Source organism: Mytilus galloprovincialis, chromosome 12, assembly GCF_965363235.1.
Source record: "Mytilus galloprovincialis chromosome 12, xbMytGall1.hap1.1, whole genome shotgun sequence".
Taxonomy (NCBI): domain Eukaryota; kingdom Metazoa; phylum Mollusca; class Bivalvia; order Mytilida; family Mytilidae; genus Mytilus; species Mytilus galloprovincialis.
This window is the reverse complement of record NC_134849.1, coordinates 71,231,530-71,257,022: the sequence shown is the minus strand read 5'-3', so window position 1 is coordinate 71,257,022 and position 25,493 is coordinate 71,231,530. Positions and strand designations below refer to the sequence as shown.

At 32.6% G+C, this 25,493-nt stretch overlaps 1 protein-coding gene and 1 long non-coding RNA gene across 2 annotated transcripts in view; one reads left to right on the top strand and one right to left on the bottom strand.

Moving 5' to 3' along the window:
* LOC143053755 (uncharacterized) overlaps positions 1 to 25,493 on the bottom strand; it is a 213,666-nt gene that overhangs the window by 170,221 nt on the left and 17,952 nt on the right. The window lies entirely within an intron of this gene.
* LOC143054730 (uncharacterized) lies at positions 2,730 to 3,769 on the top strand. The gene is made up of 3 exons (XR_012971806.1): positions 2,730 to 2,867; positions 3,010 to 3,088; positions 3,650 to 3,769. It is a non-coding gene; the product is annotated as an uncharacterized LOC143054730 (long non-coding RNA).

Below are 25,493 nucleotides of genomic sequence, written 5' to 3'. Positions count from 1 at the left end.
ATATCAAAGAACTTCAAGATTTCAATTTTTGTTAAAATCAGACTAAGTTTAATTTTGGACCCTTTGGACTTTAGTGTAGACCAATTTGAAAACAGGACCAAAAATGAAGAATCTACATACACAGTTAGATTTGGTATATCAAAGAACCCCATTTATTCAATTTTTGATGAAATCAAACAAAGTTTAATTTTGGACCCCGATTTGGACCAACTTGAAAACTGGGCCAATAATCAAGAATCTAAGTACATTTTTAGATTCAGCATATCAAAGAACCTAACTGATTCATTTTTTGTCAAAATCAAACTAAGTTTAATTTTGGACCCTTTGGACCTTAATGTAGACCAATTTGAAAACGGGACCAAAAGTTTAGAATCTACATACACAGTCATGACAGTTAGATTCAGCATATCAAAGAACCCCAATTATTCAATTTTGATGAAATCAAACAAAAGTTTAATTTTGGACCCTTTGGGCCCCTTATTATGTTGGGACCAAAACTCCCAAAATCAAACCCAACCTTTCTTTTATGGTCATAAACCTTGTGTTTAAATTTCATAGATTTCTATTTACTTTTACTAACGTTATGGTGCGAAAACCAAGAAAAATGCTTATTTGGGTCCCTTTTTGGCCCCTAATTCCTAAACTGTTGGGACCTAAACTCCCAAAATCAATACCAACCTTCCTTTTGTAGTCATTAACATTGTGTTTAAATTTCATTGATTTCTATTTACTTAAACTAATGTTATTGTGCGAAAACCAAGAATAATGCTTATTTGGACCCTTTTTTGGCCCCTAATTCCTAAACTGTTGAGACCAAAACTCCCAAAATCAATCCCAACCGTTCTTTTGTGGTCATAAACCTTGTGTCAAAATTTCATAGATTTCTATTAACTTAAACTAAAGTTATAGTGCGAAAACCAAGAAAATGCTTAATTGGGCCCTTTTTGGCCCCTAATTCCTAAAATGTTGGGACCAAAACTCCCAAAATCAATACCAACCTTCCTATTGTGGTCATAAACCTTGTGTTAAAATTTCATAGATTTCCATTCACTTTTACTAAAGTTAGAGTGCGAAAACTAAAAGTATTCGGACGCCGGACGACGACGACGACGACGACGCCAACGTGATAGCAATATACGACGAAAATTTTTTCAAAATTTGCGGTCGTATAAAAACAGACCAAAACACAAACACTTAACACTGAGCAATGTACCATGAAAATTAGGTCAAGGTCAAATCAAACCTGCACGACTGACTTATAGATCATAAAATATTTCCATACACCAAATATAGTTGACCTATTGCATATAGTATTATAAAATAAGACCAAAACTCAAAAACTTAACTTTGACCACTAAACCATGAAAATGAGGTCAAAGTCAGATGACACCTGCCAGCTAGACATGTACACCCTACAATCATGCGACAAAAGTCATAGGCTCGCTCGACAAAAACTTTAACCACAGAGTGAATGTAATGTTAACTGGCAGAAAAAACAAGTTCATTTATCAATAAAATACTGAAAAACAGGAATTTTGTCTTTTACAAAATTTATTTTTATAATACTATCTTATGATAATTAACAAGCTTCTGTTCTAGTTTAGTAGAAATCAAGGAAAGTTTAAGAAAGTTATTAAAATTTTAAAAACTTTGTCCACAGAGTGAATATGTAATGTTAACTGGCAGAAAAACTAAGTCCATATATAAATAAAATACTGAAAAACAGGATTGTTTTTTTACAAAATTTATTTCTGGATACTATCTTATGATCATTAACAAGCTTCTGTCCATGTTTGGTGGAAATCAAGGATAGTTTAAAAAAGTTATTAAAATTTTAAAAACTTTAACCACAGAGTGAATATGTAATGTTAACTGGCAGAAAAACTAAGTCCATTTATAGATAAAATTCTGAAAAACAGGATTGTTTTTTTTACAAAATTTATTTCTGGATACTATCTTATGATCAATAACAAGCTTCTGTCCAAGTTTGGTAGAAATCCAGTATAGTTTAAAAAAGTTATTAAAATTTTAACAAGTGTACACACACTAAAAAGTCTCGCCTTTCTTTCCTAATCATTGATATTATGTTGATAGTCCTAAATATAAAGCTTTATTACAACTGTCACATAACCCAACATTAACCAAGAAAACTAAACATTGACCAATGAACCATGACAATGAGGTCAAGGTCAGATGAACCATGCCATGCAGGCACGTACAGCTAACAATTCTTCCATACAACAAATATAGTTATATATAACCTATTGCTTATACTGTAATACCACCAAATCATGGTACGTCACATCTGGCTGCATACGAAAGTAGGCCTTAAAAAATATTCCCTTGAATTTGAAAGTTGTAGAAAATTAACCCTGCATTTCAATGCACTTAAAATTTTCTGAGTCGTAAATATGTATGTTGGATGTCTGAAATAATCATTCTTTTTTTATTTGATGGTCTTATAAAATATTTTGGAACGTTAAGGTTACATAGTTACCAAAGCAGGTAACCAGTAAATAACAGTGTAAAAATTGGGTTGTTTACTTCCGGCGGTGGTTACTTTCTTATATGCAATGAAATGTAATGTGAAATTTTCACTGTATCACTGGAAAGGATTGAACTTTGACACATGCAAAGTATTTCTTTGGTTGAAATAAAGGTAAATACTGTACAATTTTTTTAAAAGTGCCAATTTAACAAAGACTAATAGGGAAAAATCAATTGTGGTATTACACCTATTTAGGGAAACTAAATGTGCACTCGTGACCCTATTGTACTTTCATTTTTAAAAGTTATTAATAAACCAGTTCATACATTGTAAACATGGACTATTTGGAATGGATTTAGACACAGAAAGCACGTTTGAGGTAAAATTGCATTGAAATGGGGGTTTACGGGTGTTTTCTAAGTCAAATGCATAGACAGACGAAGCTGTATTTAGATTACTGTGTTAAATTTTAAATTACCCTTACAGTTTTGTTTATACAACATGTGAATTTTTTATTTCAGTGTTAACCATGTTCTGAAGAGCATTCTGTTGAAAAATCTTATATGTGAATTGGTCTGCAGATGACACTTCAGCATTAAAGTATGTATCAACCATCATTAAGGTTTTTTTGTTTTGGCCGCAAAAGTTTACAATTTGCCATTGTGCCGTCTACATTTTGCACAGACAATAACTCATCTAAACACTTATTTGTCCTGGATTTATACACATCAGAATCCAGTCTCACATACTTAAACTTTATAATTCTTACCAATTATTTTTTGTACCAGCATTCCAAGGGACATAACCCTTTTTAAAAACATTTTGAGGTATTTTTTTATTACTCTTTCTCCCCATTTTCTAATGTAAAATACAAGAAAGTGGACTTTTTGTGTAAATCCATTAGAAATATACAGTTATGAGTAAATAAAAAGACTTTGATACCAGTAGCAATAAATGATTGACTGAAAGGGAACCGTTATTTGTCACACTAGGGGGTCAGACCAAAAACTCAAGTTACACATAAGGGCTTATAGAAACTTCCGTGTAGACTGTTAACATTTATAGAGTCAGTTCTTTTAGCTAAAACACTTTAATTATTGATTTAACATTACATCAATTTAATTTTTGTAGGAAAATAATCACATTTGTTTTATTTTTTAGACAAAAGATATCAATGTGTTGATGAAAAAGGAAAGAAGGAGGAAAAATGGACCAAAACAGACCAAAACAAACCTTCAAATGAACTCTAAAAGGTGCAATAAAATTGTTTATCATCTTAAAGTTGTCTTTTGTATTCTATTTAATTGTTTGAATGCATAGATCATGAGTTTATGATCAGATATTAGTCAACACTGCATTTTATAATGATACACTGAAATTAGGATTTTTTGAAGAAATTAGACTGAAATTGCCGTAGGATATGGCCTTACATTATAGTGATTTTCTCTGAAACTATAGTTCTGACTGAGACAAAACTTGACAGTTATGCTTGAAATAACTTGCAATTGGAGGGAAAAAAATAACATAAAGTTTATTTGACATTTAGGTGTTCTTTAGGTGTAATACCACCAAATCATGGTACGTCACATCCGGTTGCATACGAAAGTAGGCCTAAAAAAATATTCCCTTGAATTTGACAGTTGTAGAAAATTAACCCTGCATTTCAATGCACTTAAATTTTTCTGAGTCGTAAATATGTATGTTGGATGTCTGAAATAATCATTCTTTTTTTATTTGATGGTCTTATAAAATATTTTGGAATGTTAAGGTTACATAGTTACCAAAGCAGGTAACCAGTAAATAACAGTGTAAAAATTGGGTTGTTTACTTCCGGCGGTGGTTACTTTCTTATATGCAATGAAATGTAATGTGAAATTTTCACTGTATCACTGGAAAGGAATGAACTTTACACATGCAAAGTATTTCTTTGGTTGAAATAAAGGTAAATGCTGTACAATTTTTTTAAAAGTGCCAATTTAACAAAGACTAATAGGGAAAAATTAATGGTGTTATTACACCTTATAGTTTAACAAAAACAGACCAAAACACAAACACTTAACACTGAGCAATGTACTATGAAAATTAGGTCAAGGTCAAATCAAACCTGCACGACTGACTTATAGATCATAAAATATTTCCATACACCAAATATAGTTGACCTATTGCATATAGTATTATAAAAAAAAGATCAAAACTCAAAAACTTAACTTTGACCACTAAACCATGAAAATGAGGTCAAAGTCAGATGACACCTGCCAGCTAGACATGTACACTCTACAATAATGTGACAAAAGTCATAGGCTCACTCGACAAAAACGTTAACCACAGAGTGAATGTAATGTTAACTGGCAGAAAAACCAAGTCCATTTATCAATAAAATACTGAAAAACAGTAATTTTGTCTTTTACAAAATTTATTTCTGGATACTATCTTATGACCATTAACAAGCTTCTGTCATAGTTTAGTAGAAATCAAGGATAGTTTAAGAAAGTTATTAAAATTTTAAAAACTTTGTCCACAGAGTGAATATATAATTTTACATGCACATACATGTATCATTGAAAAGCTAGAATTGCTATGGGATAATCAAGAACACAATAATGTACGTGCATACGACGATGGAGGTTATAACAACCTTGACCGGCTACTTGAATACTGATCAGTCCATTCACTTATAGTACGCGTGTTCTATTTTCGCAGGTGTGAGGGCCAAGGTTTGAATTGGCCAATGAAAACGATCATTCCTTTACGAGTTAATCTAATAAAGTTTGTTTGACTGATTACCTTGCACGCACTACCTTTCGCTAAGCTTGGCCGCATATAAGTGTATATGATATATTACCTTTTGCTTTTTTGTCGTCAGCCTCATTGAGTTTTGTTACGACAAGATAAATCGCATCTTGTGATAAAAAAGTTTGATGTGTGTGGTAAAATTCTTCATCTCCTGCAAAATCCCATAACAATAATGTGGCATACTCCTCTTTGTCATGTAAATCAACATTAGATTTAAGCATGGCTTCAATTTCCATTTTTGCTTGTTCTAATGCTTGGTTTCGTTGCTGCAAGATTACTGGAGGTTCAACTTGAGATTCAGTGGTTACTGGAGGTTCAACTTCAGATTCAGTGGTAACTGAAGGTAACATTTTTTTAGGCTGCTGGGTTACTGTCTCTGATTCATCAAAACTTGTTGATGGTGTGTTTTCCTTAACAGCTTTATGAGATCCTTCTACTGATGCTTCAATTGTTCCTTTGAATGGTTTCAAGAGTCTTGCATGGATTTCAGTTTCTCCATTGGTTCCTATCAATAGAAAATTACAATAATATTAAAAAAACGAGAGATCCCAGTATAAAATAAACTTGAACCACCATGCGACAGTGTGGTTTTTGTATCATTTTGAAGGCAAACAGTGAGTTGTAATTGTTTAATTAAACCCTCGTCTTTTGGTCTTTGGTGGATAGCTGTCTCGTGGGAAATCACAAAACATTGTATATCAATACCTTCACATGATATAGCAGCATTAGCTAGCAGAATCGAGTCGGAACTCTTAGTTTGATTTATACATATAGAATAAAGGACTTTTTGTTTTTGATACTGACTTTATCACAGTAAAATAGCAGGTGAGCCCGAAGGGCGAGCCTGATATTTTCTGTGATAAAGTCAGTATCAAAAACAAAAAGTCCTTTATTCTGTTTATCGGTAATTCAAAAAAAAATAAAAATTACTACAATAATAGAGAAAATAACAAACGAACTTCTTTTTCGCGTCGAATCACGGCGAATCACACTTGACGTCACAGGCTGCATTACGTCATTTGAAATTTTGTCACAGTGCTAAACATGGCGTTCTCTTGCACAACGTATTGAAAAGGAATTATTGCATGTGTTTCATTTATATTCTGCTTTGGACATGACTTTAACAATGGCAAATATAATGATAGCATACCGGTAAGTCAGATTTCTTTATTTTTCACAAAGCATCATCATAGAGGGGGTAGGAGGGTCCTGATCCCGAAATCCCGGGTCAAAAACACGAAATCACGAGGTCCCGAATTTAAATCACAGGAGTTTGAAATCCTATCAATATGGGTTAAATACATACCAAAGTCGACTATCACAGTAGAGCTTCTCTTCGATTAAGATCCTATCCCCCCTCGAGCAAGTAAGTCAGAACATTAGAATAATACGATATGAATTAGCAGATTTTTCACCGATCGTCATTTTTAAGTTCAACGACGTCAAGTTATAATTATATTTTACTTAAAGCTGACTGTAATTTGTAAATTATCTGAACAAGCTCATTTATTGTCTACTTCATTATTATTTCAAACATTTTAATAGATGGTGCCCCGGTTACCCCCTTTTTAAAATTTATCCTAGATCCGCATATGAATAAGTTCACTTTTTTGTTCTTTGTTCTATGAATATCTGTCTTTAAATTGACAATGAAACCACATCTTTTAAAATTGTATATGATGGTCCTACATTCCCACAAAAATGTCGAATTGCGTAAATTTTATTATTTTCTAGCTTCTCTATAGTCTAATGCGATAGCGGTACCTTTTTGGTCACTATTTATGTGTTGCGTTTAAATATGAATTGTAACACTTTATAGTGACTGAACAGGTAAAACAAATACTTCTCAAGAAATAGAAAAAGAAAACTACTTGGAACAGCACCAGGTATTGTATGAATAAAAACTCGAGATTGGAACACCATGGACGATGTGTTACTGAGTTGTACGTACTTCATATATCAGTTATAGATAACGCTTTTTTTCCGGCCTTTTCATGCATTTTCTGTTCACATTTACACAACAAAAAAGGCTAAACTAACTTTGTGAAAGTTATAATCAATGTCAAGTGTTTCATTCGCCAAAATTCTCGTGCGTTTCTGCGATAAAAATCACGCGCAATTTTGTGAATGAAAGGGGAAAGTAGATCCTTACGCGTTGCATTCGCGCATGTCATTTGCGTACTAACCCAATAATTTTTATATCACGGCTAGTCCACTGATACTGACATTATCAGCGAGTACACATCAAGGGAAAAATGTACAAATTACCGATAATAAAACGTATATCAGAAATTTTACAAAGATTCACAGAAAATTTCGAAAAAGACACAATTTTGATGAAGCATTGATCTACATTTTGCTGCTGGAAAACCTCTAATTCGCATTCGAGATAACATCCAAAGAAAGGCATGTGACAAAATGTCAATTTAAAAAGATTATTATAAATAACAAAAAAAATAGTGTAATGATAATATTCCTTAATTCTGTGAGATATCATATCATAGATAAATAAACTGTTGGCATAGAGATATGTCTCTTCCGTAGGCATAACATTCTGATAAAAAACAATCTGATGGACAACAACATTGCTTATTTATACAGTCGCTGGACCATGATCTAGTGGACAGGACCTGAAAATGGTTGACAAACTGAGATGTACAGACAGTAATGTAACGTAATAGCAAGTATCATTATCTATTGAAAGTTGTTTCTATCAATCTAACTTAAGCAGAAAACTTAACATGCTAATTAATTCAAAGAGCACTGGATCATGACCTAGGGGACAGAGCCTCTAATGTACTGAATCAGGGATGGGCATGATTACTGACAAATGTAATCGATTAATAATCGATTACCTGAAGGATTTTTGTGTATTCGAATAATAATCGATTACTCTGATTTTTGTATGTACACAAATGTACATGATTACTTTTCGATTTCTCTCAATTACATGCTACAAAATTACAAAAAAAAAATAATAAAGAAAGTTAAACACAAATATGTTATTCCACGTTTGTAAAGTGGAAATTTAGAACTTTATAAAAACAGCATGTAATGCATTGTTTTCAAATCTTAAGTAAACAGTTGTTTTCTAGAAGGAAGCTCTTATTGATGATCTAAAATATTTGAAAATTCTTGAAATTTTGGTTTCCAATATGAGTTAGTGGTGATAAATTTAAGTACTTGCAATGACATCGCATGGTTTCAGTCATTTCTGCATATTTTAGGTTATTTTCTCTATATTTTGCAAATTTTAACTAATAATTAAGTAATAATAAACTACTGATGGTATAATGCAACTTCATACAAACTATCAATGATCTATCGCAAGTAGTGTCTATCAAACTAACTTAAGCAGACAACTTAATATTCAAATTTGCTAATTAATTCAAATTCACTTGACCATGACCTAGGGGGCAGGGCCTTAAAATCAAACTATCTTAAGCAGAAAACTTAACAGTTGTTGACGCTGTCGTCATCGTCACCATCACATGAAATGCAATCCCCAAGTCTCGCTTTCTGCGACTTTCGTCACAGGCGAGACAAAAAGTAATGTGCATCATCTTTTTAATTTTAACTTGTATAAGAGGTCTAATCAGTCAACATAACCAGTCTTAATGCTGACGTCCCTAATTTTCTGCTGACTTTCATTCCAAAAACTAAACATGATGAGCACATTCTTTGCCTAAAATCAAACCATGTAACGCTTGATAAGGATGCAAATGAAGTGAGATTATTATCTAGACAATACTATTACAACGAAGTTTTGGGGCATATTTTTAACCAAGCTAATGCAGCTAATAATAAACTATTATCTTGTATGCAATTTTTAAACAATGATATATGTTTAGAACCAACATTTTATTTATTTTAACTTAATAATGTCAAAAATCATAGCTAATTCATCTACCGTTGCAGATTAATGAGTTTGGTCATGTCTGTACATAATTAGGTAACACAATTTATTGAAAGGCACATACTCTTTTGTGTTTTGGGCTATAATGTCATTCAGGGGTGTTGAAATATTTGTTGTGAGCATTTATCCCCGGGCAAGTAAAACTATAAATTTTACTTGTCCAGAAAAAGGTTACTTGCCCTGAATTTCCCAATAGATATTGAAGTATTTTACTGTAAAGCTTGTATGATTCTTAAATTTGTTTTGTATCACAATGTAAGTGATGTTTGTCAATGTGTATGAATAAAAGAAGTTATGGTGTTAACAATTCAATAAGACAGATATCCAACAGTAAAAAACAAGCATTCTTTGAGTATCATGAGTATTGCATGGCAATACACAGTTCCATATATACCGGTTAAAAATTCAATGTATTGGAACAAAATTCTAACTTGATCTATAATATAACTTGTCATGGTGTAAACTATATAACAAATAACAAATATTAAGTCGATATCTTCAAGCATGACGAATAAAAATCTTGAAAACTGATTATTTTAGTGAATTTTCTAAGTCCAAGAATCATAACTCTGCACAAAATATCAGACTGGAACAAAATTCAAACTTGATCTGTGACTTGTCATAAAACAAAGTACGGAAAACTGATTATTTGAGTGAATATTCTAAGTCCAAGGACCATAACTCTGCACAGAATCATCAGACCGAAACAAAAACCAAATTTGATATGTAACTTGTCATGATAAAACTATATACTAACTTTCAAATCAATATCTTCAAGCATGACGAAGAAAGTGAGGAAAAACTGATTATTTGAGTGATTTTTATTTAGTCCAAGAACCATAATTCTGCACAAAATCATCAGACCGAAACAAAATTCAAATTTGATATGTAACTTGTCATGATAACATTATATACTAACTTTCTAATCAATATCTTCAAGTATGACGAAGAAAATGCGGAAAAACTGATTATTTGAGTGATTTTTTTTTAAGTCCAAGGACCATAACGCCAATAACGCCAATATCAAGCATGAAGAAAAAAAGTGTGGAAAACTGATTTGTTGGACTGACGAATGACACAGTTCCATACTGGTTAAACATTGAATGTAATTTGGAACAAAATTCTAACTTGATCTATAACTTGTCATGGTGTAAACTATATAACAAATATTAGGTCAATATCTTCAAGCATGACGAAATAAAATGTTGAATACTGATTATTTAAGTGAATTTTCTAAGTCAAAGGACCATTTATAATTCTGCACAAAATCATCAGACCGAAACAAAATTCAAATTTGATCTTTAACTTGTCATGATAAAACTATATACTAACTTTCAAATCTCTTCAAGCATGACGAAGAAAGTGCGGAAAACAGACAGGCAGACAGACAGACAGACAGACAGATAGACAGACAGAGTGCAAACCTAAAGTCCCCTTAGACGGTAGGGGATTAATAAAAGACATATATAGTTTTAAATGCTAGGCAGTAGGTACATGTAAAAATGTATATGTACTAAGTTTTGAAACCATTGACGAAATGGACACTAAATAATAGATCATGAAGTTTCCCTTAAATCTATTAATTTGCCAACAAATCAGTTTGACTTTTGGTAGCAAAGATGTAGGTGTTTCCTACAAAGTGTGCAAAAATAAATTTATTTTTTCAAGTTTCTTCACTGGAGATCCAGGGGAAATCTGTTTAGAATGACTTCTGAAACTCAAGTTTCTGGGTTTTTTGTGTGTTTTTTTTAATAATAAATTGCTTTCCTGAGCGCAGCTGGATACGACCGCAGAGGTCCAACCCTGAACAGTTGGGGCAAAAATGGACACAATATTTGCGCTTGATACAGGTCTGAATTTGGATTGTAATTAAATATTTGACACATAATAGGTTTCAAACTCAGAATAACTGTAGTCAAAGAATTTAGAATTGGTCATATGATTTGAATTTATATTCAATATGTTTGCTTTTGCACTATGCAGTTGCATATTGACCCCCCTTTTGTTTGCCAAAAAAATTCGAATTTTTTTTTTATTTCTAAAATCTAAAATCTGTAAAAAAAATTGTCCCCCCCCCCCACACAATATCTTATTCCCCCCCCACACACACACAATTTTTTTTTTCACCTCCCCCTTTCCCTTTTTCCAAAAATAAAAATTCTTTCGGTCAAGATAATATGGTCATAATATCAAATTCTAATTTCTAATTACAGGAGGGATTGTGCCTGATATTCATATGATGAAAACATAAATCTTTCAATCAGTTTCAATTGAGAGCTAGAGCTGGCATGTCAGTAACTGCTAGTAGTCTGTTGTTATTTATGTATTATTGTCATTTTGTTTATTTTCTTTTTGTTTCATATTCTGAAATCAGACTCGGATGTCTCTTAAACTGGGTGTTACTTTGCGTATTGTTGTACGTTTGTTTTTATACATTGGCTAGAGGTATAGGGGGAGGGTTGAGATCTCAAAAAATTATGTTTAACCCCATCCCAAGTCAGGAGCCTCTGGCCTTTGTTAGTCTTGTATGATTTTTAATTTTAGTTTCTTGTGTGTATATTTCGAAGTTTAGTATGACGTCCATTATCACTGAGCTAGTATACAAATTTGTTTAGGAGCCAGCTGAAGGACGCCTCCGGGTGCGCGAGTTTCTCGCTACATTGATGACCCATTGGTGGACTTCGGCTGTTATCTGCTCTATGGTCGGGTTGTTGTTGCTTTGACACATACCCCATATCCATTCTCAATTTTATTTAGACAAAGAAAGTACAACATTTATTCATAAATAATTTACAAACAGTGTAAGGGAGGTAATCAAACATACTCAACATTGTTCTTTAAATGTAATTGGATTACCTCCCTTACACTGCTTTTAAAACTGTCTCAATTGTCCATTTACCAGGAAACCCTTGTTTTCCCCTGTTTTGCCCCGAATTCCATAACCCCCAAAGAGTCAGTCCTAACCATCCCGTTGTGGTATGGAACCTTGTGGTATATTTTCAGAGAGATTCATACATTTAAACACAAGTTAGTGTCTGAAAACAACAAAAATTCTTATATGAACCCCTTTTTTGGCCCCTAATTCATAAACTGTTAAGACCATAACCCCCAAAATCAATCCCAACCTTCCTTTTGTGGTTATAAACCTTGTGTCTAAATTGCATAGATTTCTATTGACTTACACTAAAGTTATTGTCCAGAAACCCATTGTCTTCGGACGACAACGTGAGACCAATTTTTTGCGGTCGTATAAAAAGTAAAATAACAAAAATACCAAACTTTGAGGAAAATTCCAAAAGGAAAGTCTCCAAGTAAATGGCAAAATCAAAAGCTCAAACATTTCAAACAAATGATATCAACTGTCATATTCCTGACTTGGTACAGGCATTGTTTATGTAGAAAATGGTGGATTAAACCTGGTTTTATAGCTAGCTCAACCTCTCACTTGTATGACATTCGCATAAAATTTCGATTTTATTGACAAGGATGTGTAAACAAAACAAACAAACATAATATGTAAAAATGTAAAGAAAATAGGGGTACAGCAGTCAACATGGTGTTTTAATCTTACTCAATACAACATCAAGCAAATATGTCAATAAAAACAAAGACGTCTTTCTCTGCCTCTGTTTTCCGATTTATCTCAACTCTTCGTTATTATTTTCATTCTTTTTGTCTTGATTATCCAATCTTGGTGTTATTACCAGGTATTTATACATCTCGATAGAATTCATTCCAAAAAAATTAAAATTACACTTCAATTAGATAGCAAATAAAACCTAATTGATGATCCCGGGTAAATGGACAAATTTACTGTAATGTTCATGAGACCCATGTTTGCAAACTTGTTTTTCTTATTCTGGTTAGTAATCTATTTCCAGTTTTAATTAATACTTCTCGTCATGAACATTGATGTTTTGACTTAAAAAAAATATTGTTTTTCATGTGTTGAACATTGGTTTCTGTTACAAAAAATAATACATCTTAATAAGTTGTGAAATATTTGAATTTTTTCTTCAGTGTATGTTTTTTCTTGTCAATGGGCAATCCAGACCAAAAAATTACTTGTCCTGGTATTCAAATATGTACGAGCTAAGAAAGTCCAGCATAGCATTTCCACATCCCTATCATTACACTGTTTCATGATTATAGCTCACCCAAAAAAGAAAAAAAAAGTAAAAATTGTCACAACAACTACAAAGTGTCAACAGATGATTATCTAATGAGTCAAATGTTGATTGCAGTCATGTTGTCTTATTTGTAGATCATATCGTCATTGTAGCTGATCAGCATGGTTAGTGTTTTTTCTATTTATTACAGTTTTCAAGCCAAAAACTAACAACATGGATAGCTGACTATACAATATTGGTTTTGCTCATTGTTGGCGGCTGTACGGTGACCTATAGTTTCTTAAATCTACGCCATTGGTCTCTGATGGATTCATCTTTTTTTTTCGTATAAAAATCTTCAATAAAGGGCATGCCCAATAGCTCATATAAGGAGTGATCGGTGATTTTTTTTAACTTATTTATAAATCTTTTTGCTGATAATTATTGATAAACATTTTCTTTCTACCTATTATGAATATTGTCATAAAACATAAATAAGTAAATATTTCACTGAAAAGCAACAACTCCTTTAAGCAGTAGGATGAACAAGCAAGCGGATAATTTTAATAGTGTAAAAATATGCAAGTGTTCTGTAAACAGTAAGTTGTTGAGTGATGAATCTGAAAACACATCACACGGTATAGCTGACTTGTATAAATCCTGAAACCAAATTTCAGAAATCCTTGTATTGAAGTTCCTGAGAAAAATGTGACGGAAATTTTCAACTTGGTTATCATGTGTAACATAGTACAAGTGTTCGGTAAACAGGAAGTTGTTGAGTGATGAATCTGAAAATGCATCACACAGTATAGCATACTTATATAAACCTTGAAACCAAATTTCAGAAATCCTTGTATTGTAGTTCCTGAGAAAAATGTGACGAAAATTTTCAACTTGGTTATCATGTGTAAAATAATACAAGTGTTCGGTAAACAGGAAGTTGTCGAGTGATGAATCGGAAAATGCATCAAACAGTGTAGCAAACTTATATTAACCCTGAAACCGAATTTCAGAAATCCTTTTATTGTAGTTCCTGAGAAAAATGTGACGAAAAATATTCATGGGACGGAGGGACTGACGAACTGATGGACTGACGAAAGGACAGACAGAGGTAAAACAGTATACCCTCCTTTTTTTCAAAGCGGGGGTATAAAAATTTCAGACATGTCAACTTGTTTGAAGATCTTTAGCTGATAATTTTGCTATTTCCAGGTACTCTATAACTACTATAGTTTCATGATTATAGCCAGAAGCGTAAAACAATAGTTACAATTATCATTAAAGGGTAATAACTCCTATAAGGGGGGACTTAACATTTTAGCTATGTTGAAAGGCTGATCCCATTCCTCTGTAAAAATTATAGTTGTTAACTAAAGATAATATAGAAAAAATTTAAGAATCATCATTTTAAAGTGCAATATTTTCTTATCTACCACAGGTTCCTTTACAGTTCACTACTACACACTGCTGATTAATAGCTACTGCAGCTGAATTGTAGGTTAACTACCAGAGAAAATTTGCAGTGAGAGAATTTTTCACAAATTGTTAAGGCTGTGTTATGAGTACTCTAATAAAATGTTCAATTAATCAGTATTTATTGTATATTTATTGAAAAATGAAACAAATACCAAATCAATTTCTTTCTTTTCCTTATCAAACATGAAAGCTGTTGTTAAAGGACGAAAAAAGTTTTCAAATTATTTGTCCATGTTTGGCTTCTTCAGCCTCGGAAGACTCCCAATCTTGTTCCGACAAACTAAACTATCCCTTACGATACTTCTAATTTTGCTTTCTAATTGCATAAATCCTTCAAATTCTTCACTTTCGCTATCCAATTTGATAGCCCATTTGTCAGTCAGGGGACTTTCTTAAACAAGTGATTTTCTAAATCACTGATTCAAATAACATTATTTCCATAAAGGTTGGAAGTTAGAGTTGTCTTTCTTTAATAATCACCTATTTAAGTAGTACAAATTAATCACTAGAAGAAGTGATTTAATACTAGTGTAGCTTTAAATATAGAATACTAATGATCCCGGGACTAATTATGTTTCTAAACTTATCAGAACTAACATCTGTGTTGTCTAGGATGACCAGGTCATTTCAGGTGATGACCTTGTACTGAATCTAGAATAATGACATAAAAATCACTTGTTTAAGTATCAGACCTCAAATTCCTTCCCAAAAATCACTTCTTTAAGTATCATTCTTTTAATAACCCCCACTAATTTCAACACCCCCGAACAGTGAAATTTTTATCGCCAACAGTAGAATTTTATAACATAATCTGAAAGATGAAACCTTGAACTTCACAGGAAAAATACTCCCACTGCTGTGAAAAATCTTTTAAGAAAGTATCAGCTCATTATGTAAAGCCATTATTATAGCATTTTTTCAACTGAAATAGAATTTTCAGTTAAATGATAGCATCAAAGGCATAAACCTTGCTACTTAAAGAAGCAAAAGGCTCATATTTTTTTAATTTTACTAATTAAAAGATGTTATTTAAACCTATGTGTTTAGAATTTTAAAAAAATACAAAATCCCAATTTGTGACAAAACCTCGAATTTGCTACTCAAATAAGTGATTTAAAAATCACTTATTTCAGTAAGTCCCCTGACTGTTTGTCCGCCATTGTTTTAATCGCATTCCGAACACGTGTAAAATTCATCATAATTTGTTAAAAAGGAATGTACGAGTTGAAAGATTATTCATTTGTTAAACCGAATTTCATTGGTTCATTTCGGGATTCCCCAACAGTTTTGTCCAATCTAAAGGGTTTTAATAGTGGTATATTTTCCCGAAATATCCGTCACCGGGACTGCGCTAGTGTGTGTTACAACGGATCTATCAGTCACTGCGAAAACACGCTAGATTATGCAAGCAGATTTATCAGTCACTGCGGACAGAACGATGATGAAAACCGTGTATATATCCGTCAGTGGTAGATAAAAGAGTTATAGGAAGTCTTTTGACAATCTGCATCCCTACATTTTTTGTATGTATAACAGTTTTCCTATCTTATTCAAATAACATCTAATTATGCTTAAAAGGGGGGGGGAATTATCTATTTGATGTTGTTCACCTTTGCTTATACTGCGTAAAAGCTAACATAATTAATGTTGCCAACTTAATGCACTAGATTTGCATTTGGCCAATTAATGCCTCTCATCTATTTTCCAACACGTCGAACTAATTGTGAATATTCAAGACCTGAAATCATCGAAATGGAACTTTGAATCAGATCTTGTTAGACCTATGCCTCCAGAACTGAACATCCCCAAACCAACCCAAATTATTGCTCAAAATATCTTATGTAAACTAGAAACTAAAACTGTTATAAATTACTTTCTTAAGAAAAGAGAAACATATTTAAGCTTATGCATCATACCATCTAATTTATTCCATATGCCATCATCAGACATTGCTTTGCATTTTATTTTGTGAATTTCGATTCCATTTGTACTGGTAACATCTGTAATGTCTTCACCAAACAATCGTCTAATCATTGATGTCTTCCCAGCACCTTTCTTCCCAACAACTACTAAACGTATGTCTCTCTTTTTCTCAGAGCCTGACTCAAGTAATTTGAGGTACAAATCAATAGATCTTTTGTCAGCCATTGATTTTATTTCAGTTGGAACCATTTCATCTATAAAGATAGTTTATCGTAAAGAGTTTTTTTCATATAGGAGAACATTATAACTTCACTCTATTTTTAAAATTAAGTTTACACATTTCTCTAATTCTTACACGATTTATCCTTTTCCTCACCTGTTGATTATTTTTTTCTAGACCACCTAAAAGGGACAACTGTTTTTGACAATCTATAAATTTGGGTACAGACGTGCGGCTGGGGTTTGATTAACACACCCAATTCATTTATAGATTTATGCTAAAATCCCTACCCATTCATGCATCATCAGAAAATCACAACCAATTTATATACATTTTTAAATAACACACCATTGATATATTTGACATTCCAAAACAGTGACCCATACCAGCATTATGTCTGTGTATACCTTTATATAGAAAGTGACCCCTGTGTCCTTGTAATCTTTCTGCATGTGCCTGTCACCAAGTCAGGAGCATATAGTTCAGTGGTTTTCCTTTGTTGCTGTATAACATATTTGGTTTTTTTTTGGTTGATTTTTCTGTACATAAATCAGGCCATTAGTTTTCTCCTTTGAATTATTTAACATTTGTCATTTCAGGACCTTTAATAGCAAAATTTGTGGTATGGTTTTGCTTATTTTTGAAGGCTGTAAGGTGACCTAGCTATAGTTCTTTTACTTTTACGTCATTTGTTTTCTGGTAATCATACCACATCTATATATCAACTATTATGCAACAGCAACAGTATGAATGGACTGCTGGAACTATAAGGTAATACCACATCTTCGTATTGTTATAATAATCACGTTTTTTTTTTAAATTGATGACACCACCAATAGCAGGCCCAAGTCTCAACGCCTTGACTTTGCCAAGGCTAAAACAAAAAGTAAATATGATCTTTTCTCACTTCAGAATAGATTGTTTTCATATTTAAAGATATAATAATAAATGTTGATCTGATAACAATTTACATTTCTACAAAACCAAATACTTGAGTCCTTAAAAGAGAGAACGTGGGTTTAAAAAAAACAACAACTAGGCACACAATGTTGTGCTAAGCACAGTCGGAAAGCTGACCCCGGTTGGTTTCATTAAAAAAGTCATATCAAATGAAACCAAAGCATGATGTACGCTATAAATGACAACTGCGTATTTTTATAAGTTCTAACATAAAAATTGTTTTGATAAAAAATAATGATTAGAATACGACGCCTTTAAACACGAGTTTGTCACCCGTCGAGGCAATTTTTTTCTACAAAGAAGTTGAAATTTCTTTCTTAACTTCTGAGCTATGCTGAATTTAAATTATGTGGTGAGACTTTTTCTGAACTGGCCAGTGTCAAAGTGCCACTTAATACGCTGCAATAGGCAAATGTGCCACTTCAATCAGTCAAAATTTTCTGACAAAGCGGTTGTAATAGTAATTTACGAGTTATATCCCTTTATTGACACTTCAAACAAATAGGAATATTTTTTATCTTAGCACCATATGGCGTTATTTACAAGTATTATTCGGAGTTTAGTATGACGATCATTGTATAGATATTTGTTTAGGGGCCAGCTGAAGGACGCTTTCGGGTGCGGGAGTTTCTTGCTGCATTATAGATCTATATGCTGTTATATATGTATTTACAAGTGAACATAATTTAAATAATTGATTGAAACACACTAAATGTTGTGTACATTCGGTTCACATGCATGTTGATATCCATGTTTCAGACAAAAAAAAAACTACAATGTCAAAAAATGTCTTTCTTTTGGAATTTAGTTCAAATGAGGTTTCATAAGGTGGTGACAGATCTTTAGACTTTAAATAGTTTTTTTTTACTTTCAGATACAAAATGTCTGTATTATTTTTTATATTTCTGTAAAATTTATTTAATGCAAATTTATTGGTGAAAATAGTAGAAAAACTAACAGACAATTTGCATAATTTTAATTATATTTTCTATTATAACAAGACACATGCTCAAGACATCAATTTCTGACTCCAATGGGAAGTAAGAAACAGAAACAGAAACAGAAAATTTCTAAATTGCCGCCAATTTCATTTTCCCCCAGTATAAGGCAACTTCAGAATGGTGGGTGTCTTCCTCCATCTTGGATTTTGAAGTAGCAAATAACAATTGGTCTAGATCTTTAATGAAATGTACAAATTTTGAGAGTAGTATTTAGGCCTAAAAAAAATGTTGTGTTTCCAGTCACCCGACCGACTGTCCTTCAGACCCCCGACTCAAAAGTTTTTAAAGCTGATGTGGGAAAAAAAATAATTTGTATACCTACCGACTGTTTTTTCTGAAAGAAAATAAAAAATTCTAAGTCCCTTGATCTTTTTATCGCCAACAAAGAAAACAACGCTAATTTTTAACTCGAGGCTTATTTTTAGAATGTACTGGAAAGTGGAATCTTCTTGGCTAATTATATATGTGGGAGCATGCACAGTAGTTATTTTCGTTTGTCAGTGTTTGAACATGGCAACACAACGCGTCCTATTCAATGTTCAATGCGGAAAGTGTGACCATTTCGCGGAGAAAAAAATATTTCTAAATTTTACAGAAAGTAACACCTTTTTTGACATTAGCAATGAAATTCATCCAATGTCTAACATCGATGAAAAAAAATACACAACACAAATTTTGTGCTCGGCCACCATCAAAAATGACTGTAACACAACTGTTGGAACAATGCAATCTTTTGGAATTAAATTTAAAAAATTTTCATGCCAGACCCTTCTTCAAAATGAACCAGATATTAATCTATCTGAAACTGGTCAGCCAATCAACGCTTTAGACATTCTGATGAAAAGCAACAGATGCTTTGCCAAAAGAAAGTGTCCTGCCAGGGAACAGTGTATATAATATATTTGTCTATCTGTAGGTTTGGGATGATGTTTGGTTCATGTTCCTATAAATGAATCGGCCCCACATCTTCTCAACTTCTTTCTCTGACAATTCCAAACTTTTGGTCCTGAAATAGGGGAATTGGGTTTAAAAAGCTAATTTCCTAGGGGAAATTGCTGCCCAATTTTTTTTAAAGTTTGGACTTAGTTTTTTTTCAGGGGTATTTTAAAAGGGGGTAAACTAAAAGTTATTTCAGGGGGATTTTAAAAGGGGTAAACTAAAAGTTATCTCGGGGAGATTTTTAAAGTGGGTAATCAATCTCTTTCTATTAAATCCCAAACTTTTGTCTGGTAACTGGAAATTGAGTTTTATATAACTTAAGCTTATTTCATAATATTATTAAAAAAAAAAAAAAAAAAAAAAAAAAAAAATCCCTTAATTCATGTGTTAGACTTTTCATGTTGATATAGAAAATTATTAATGTTTGATTCATTTTTATTCAACTTTGCCACATAAGAGACTTAACTCAGATAGTAGGGGAAATACCTCGTTTAAGTAATTTTTATAATAGAAAGTGTTGTGAATTTACATATTTTAATATGAAGCAAGAAAACCAGTCTGGCGACCCCATTTTTCTTCTGATCTAAAAGCATGTTATAAGATCTATCTTCTCACATTTTATCTTAAAATTATATGGTGTTGTTTTCTTTTTATCGCACAAAATTGGATTTTCCATGCATAATCTATAGAAAATCTGTCAATTTTGCACAACCTGTACATGCTGTAGCGTGAAAAAAAGTCTGATGACCCATACTGTTTATAATATTTTGGAAAAAAGCATAATTAAAAACTACATTTTGACAAATTATTAAAAAATTCTATGAATTTTAATGAAGACCCCTTAATATCAGTCCCATTGTTGTCTTTAGAAAGTAGCAACAACAGTCGTTTGTAAGGGCTTGCTTTCTGACTGAGCATACCTCCACTCTTAACTCAAAGTATTGGAAAACAAGAAGTAGGTGTCTGACGATCAGAAAAGTGCAAACACATTAATACTCAGAAATAACAAGCAGCTGACCAAATAAAGAGTCATTCTGTGTTGCAGTATTTGAGAGAAATGTGTGACAAAAATATTTGAGTTCATTAAGTTCATTCAAAATATTGAAAAATCAAGTATCTGCAAGCAGGTAGTAAATATCTGCCATGTAAGCCTTACAATCATTCCATAAAAATATATAGTTAAACTTTTACTAAAAGTATCTGTGAAATAGACCTAACCAAGAAAACTAAACTTGAACCAATGAACAATGAAAATTGAGGTCAATATAAAATAAAGGAGATGTGGTAGGATTGTCTATGAGACAACTATCTGCCAGAGTTCAAATAAGTGGAGAAAAGAAACGATTGGTCACTGCAAGGCATTCAACGATGAGAAAAGCACACACCATATATAATTGGGCACAAAACACCCTGACATGAAAAGTTTACATGAACTCTGCCAGACAGACATGCTCAACATACCTTATTTTAAATACATTGTATCAAATATAGATGACTTAATGCTTATAGTACCAGGAAACATACCTTAGAATGAAAAAAACATCGATAAAAGAACCATATATATGAGGTCAAGGTCAGATAAATCCTGCCAGACAGACTTGTACCTCTAACAATCATCCAATATAAAAAATATAGTTGACTTTTTGTTTACAGGATCAAATAAACAGACAAAACACAACTTAACATTGACCAATGAACCATGAAAATGAGGTCAAGGTCAGTTGAAAACTGCCTGACAAACATGTTCACCTTACAACTATTCTATAAATCATATATAGTTGACCTATTTGGTACATGATTCAAGAAACAGACTTAAGGGCATCCGATACAGTTTCTCGATATAATGTCATTTTTATAATTTTGATATATGTTGTAGGCCTTGGCGAGTTAAAAAATAAAACCCGAAATAAAACATAGGTCACCGTGCTTGTTTTCGAGAAAATTGAGGCTGAAAATTGGGGATTTGTGCTATTTTGTAAAAAAGTTAGGCATTGTTATAAAATTTTTGGATCAAATATTCTTCGTCGTAAATTATTAAGATCGGGTTCAATCTGAAGCTGTGATAAGTGACAATAAGGAAAAAAATAAATCCCAACACAAATGACTATACAGTTGTTCAAGCCGTGCTTGACATTGCGGACCAGATGCTCAAAGTGGTAATTTTCTAAACCTAAAAATAAGGAAATAAACTGTTTATGAAAATGTCATTTTTATCATTCTTCTGCATAAACTGCAATTTGTCATGCTTTCTCCAAATCTCAAATAAAAAATATATGTCACCGTGCTGGATTTTATGATAAACGCGATTTATTCTAAAAATTGCATCCCCCCTTTGTAACCTCAACGTTAGCACTAAAGTGCACGACGTCGCTGGCAGACAATTTCGCCGTTATCGCTGCCGGCGACATTTTTGAGATTTATAAATATTGCTTGTTCAAAGAGCTACCTAGAAATTTGTAATATTATTTTCAGAAATAAAATCATGTGAATCTTATATACATCTCTTTGTTTGTGGTCTAACAGAGAAACATAGATCTCAAGAAAAATATAAATACGGACTGTTGATAATCTTTACGGCTTTTAAAATTAAAGACTCGGCAATTTAGAAATTGACATACAGGTACATGTACTGTACACACTTAAATTTATAAATACCATATGTTGACCACTAAATGTTGATTTCAGGTATTTCACATCCAAAATTTTATGGAAATATTCTTTATAAAGCACAAAAATGTCAGTATTCTCCTCAGAAACTAACAAAACCTTTAAATAGACTTATTAAAAGGGGATATAGTTACGATACTGTTGTCAGGTCATTAAAGATTGCATATTTTGGCTTTAACATTGATTCACTGATAGGGTCTTTGCATCGGAACTAAACACATTTATTTCTAAAAAAACAGTTGTTGGCATGACACGGGTTATGTTCTTCTCATATATTTTATGATAGTATGATACTAAACCCCTAACGGGAGGGATTGTACCTGATATTCATATGATGAAGACATAATCTTTCAATCAGTTTAATTGAGGTCTGGAGCTGGCTTGTCAGTTAACTGCTAGTAGTCTGTTGTTATTTATGTATTATTGTCATTTTATTTATTTTCTTTTGTTACATCTTTTGACATCAGACTCGGACTTCTCTTGAACTGAATTTTAATGTGCGTATTGTTATTCTTTTACTTTTCTACATTGGCTAGAGGTATAGGGGGAGGGTTGAGATCTCATAAACATGTTTAACCCCGCCGCAATTTTGCGCCTGTCCCAAGTCAGGAGCCTCTGGCCTTTGTTAGTCTTGTATGATTTTAAATTTTAGTTTCTTGTGTATAATTCGGAGTTTAGTATGACGTCCATTATCACTGTACTATTATGCATATTTTAGGGGCCAGCTGAAGGACACCTACGGGTGCGGGAATCCTCGCTACATTGAAGACCCATTGGTTGCCTTCGGCTGTTGTTTGCTCTATGGTCGGGTGGTTGTCGCTTTGACATATTCACCATTTCCTTTCTCAATTTTATTTGTTTTGTTTTGGTTGGTGGGCTGCTGTTTCTTTACAACACCCCATTAAAATCCCTTTATTCACGTTTTAATCACTTTCTAGAATTTCACATGTATTCATAAAATTAAACTTTTGTCCGGGTCAATGATTACAATTGAATAAAATTGGGAGGCTCCTAAACAGTTTGAAAGTTCGCAGTTTTTATAGCTGACTATGCGGTATGGGCTTTGCACATTGTTGAAGACCTATAGGTGTTAATTTCTGTGTCATGTTTGTCTTTTGTGGAGAGTTGTCTCATTAGCAATTTTACCACATCTTCTTTTTTATGTTGTCAGAAAACAAAAACAAAACCTTATAAAGGAGAACCTTCAATTTGCTAAAGGAGGCTTTTGTCAGAGACAGACAGACAGAGAAACCATACCATAATCTTAATTTTTTTGATTTGGCAAAAAAGATTGAATTAGTAGCGAGAGGACTGGACATATTACCTATAACCCCCCCACACACACACACACATTTTTGTTCTTCTCCCAACTTTCCACACTATAACCACCCAAATTCCGATTTAAAAGAAAGTCAATTTTATTATATTGTACTATTATATACTTTCTCCTCAGTTTTTAATGCTGTTTTTTTTTGGGGTGGGGGTGGGGGGAGGGGGGTGGGGAGGGGAAAGGGTTGCAAGTTGCAAAAATCCAAATACTTCTCTCATTGCGTAATTTTATTGGTAAATAACTATATATTTTTTCACCACAGCGAGACGCATTGCGGGGTACATAAAAGATCGCACGTTCATTCCTCTGTCTGTCTTTCGGTCCTTCTGGTTAATTAGATTTTTCAAGTGTACAATTCTTGCCTAATTTCTATAAAACTAATATCGTATGGGCACGTTTGCAAATCAGTGCATATCAACTATTCCTTAAAAGAATTGTGCTATTTGGAGATATTAATTATATTGGAAATTGCATTGTATTTGCTGTCATTCCGTCATTTCTCTAATATGTTTTTTTTTAAAAAGAACAATATAAACAGCTGCGCTACGAGCACATGATACGCCCGTTGTCTTATGAAAAACACATAATACATGTTTTTAAAACAACATGGGGGTTGTACAGGTAGTCATGGTAAGTATATCCTGACTCATTCCTAATTCTTGCTCAAAAGGAAGTTTATATATCACAACATGTTTTCTATGATACCAAATTGAAGCTCAATGAAAACCCAAGAACTCAAAAATGAATTAAAGAATCATCACGAAAAGAGTACAGATCTTAAGAATAATTTAACTAAACAAGTATGTGAAATTTTATGCGCTAATTATAAATAGTTTCTGAGATACGGCGCGACATGTGAAAACCCCCTCTTTTTTCATTAACTCAATAACTCGTTAAATAAAATTTGAATCATCCTCAAAAAGTATACAGTTCTTCAGATTAATATAGCTAAGAAGTGTGTAAAGTTTTAAGCAATAATCATAAATAGTTTTTGAGATACAGCACGAACTGTGAAAAAAAACATACCTCCGTTTTAGTTAGAAAGTCCTGTAACTCAAAAAGTTCACCAAAAAGTATACAGATTGTTTGACCATCATGAAAAAAACAACCATGTTACGATCAAAGAAAAATAAGGATATCAAAGAACCTTAGTGAGCGCGCTCACATACCCACGTACCCGCTTTGTCAACTGGAGAAATAAAATAACTGTAATAAACAAAATTGTATAAGAAAAAAAATTGAATCATAATTTCCTGTCAATATGCACATCCAGGGATGATTCCACTATATAGTTTAGGGCCGCTTAACGGCCCTTAAATCGGCCAGCGGCCCCAAAAAAATGTTTGTCAATATAAATTCCCAATTCAGGAAAATAAAACAAAAATCAGTATTTCCGGAAAAGTTTCAGTCACCGATTACGGCAACTATAATTTTTCATAGTTTGTCGTCAAAACATAGTAAAATCCGGATAAAAATGCTGACTATGATATATTTTATTAACAACGATTTAATTATGTCAACATCAGGTAAACAATTTTAGCAGCTGGATTCAATTGAAGTTAAAATGTTATGAGAGTATGTGGTCTCGTAAAAGTAGATCGCTCAGCAGGTTGATAAAAAAAATATGCTTTTTGTCAAAATGGGTGTCAAAACAGACCTCGGCAAAGAGCA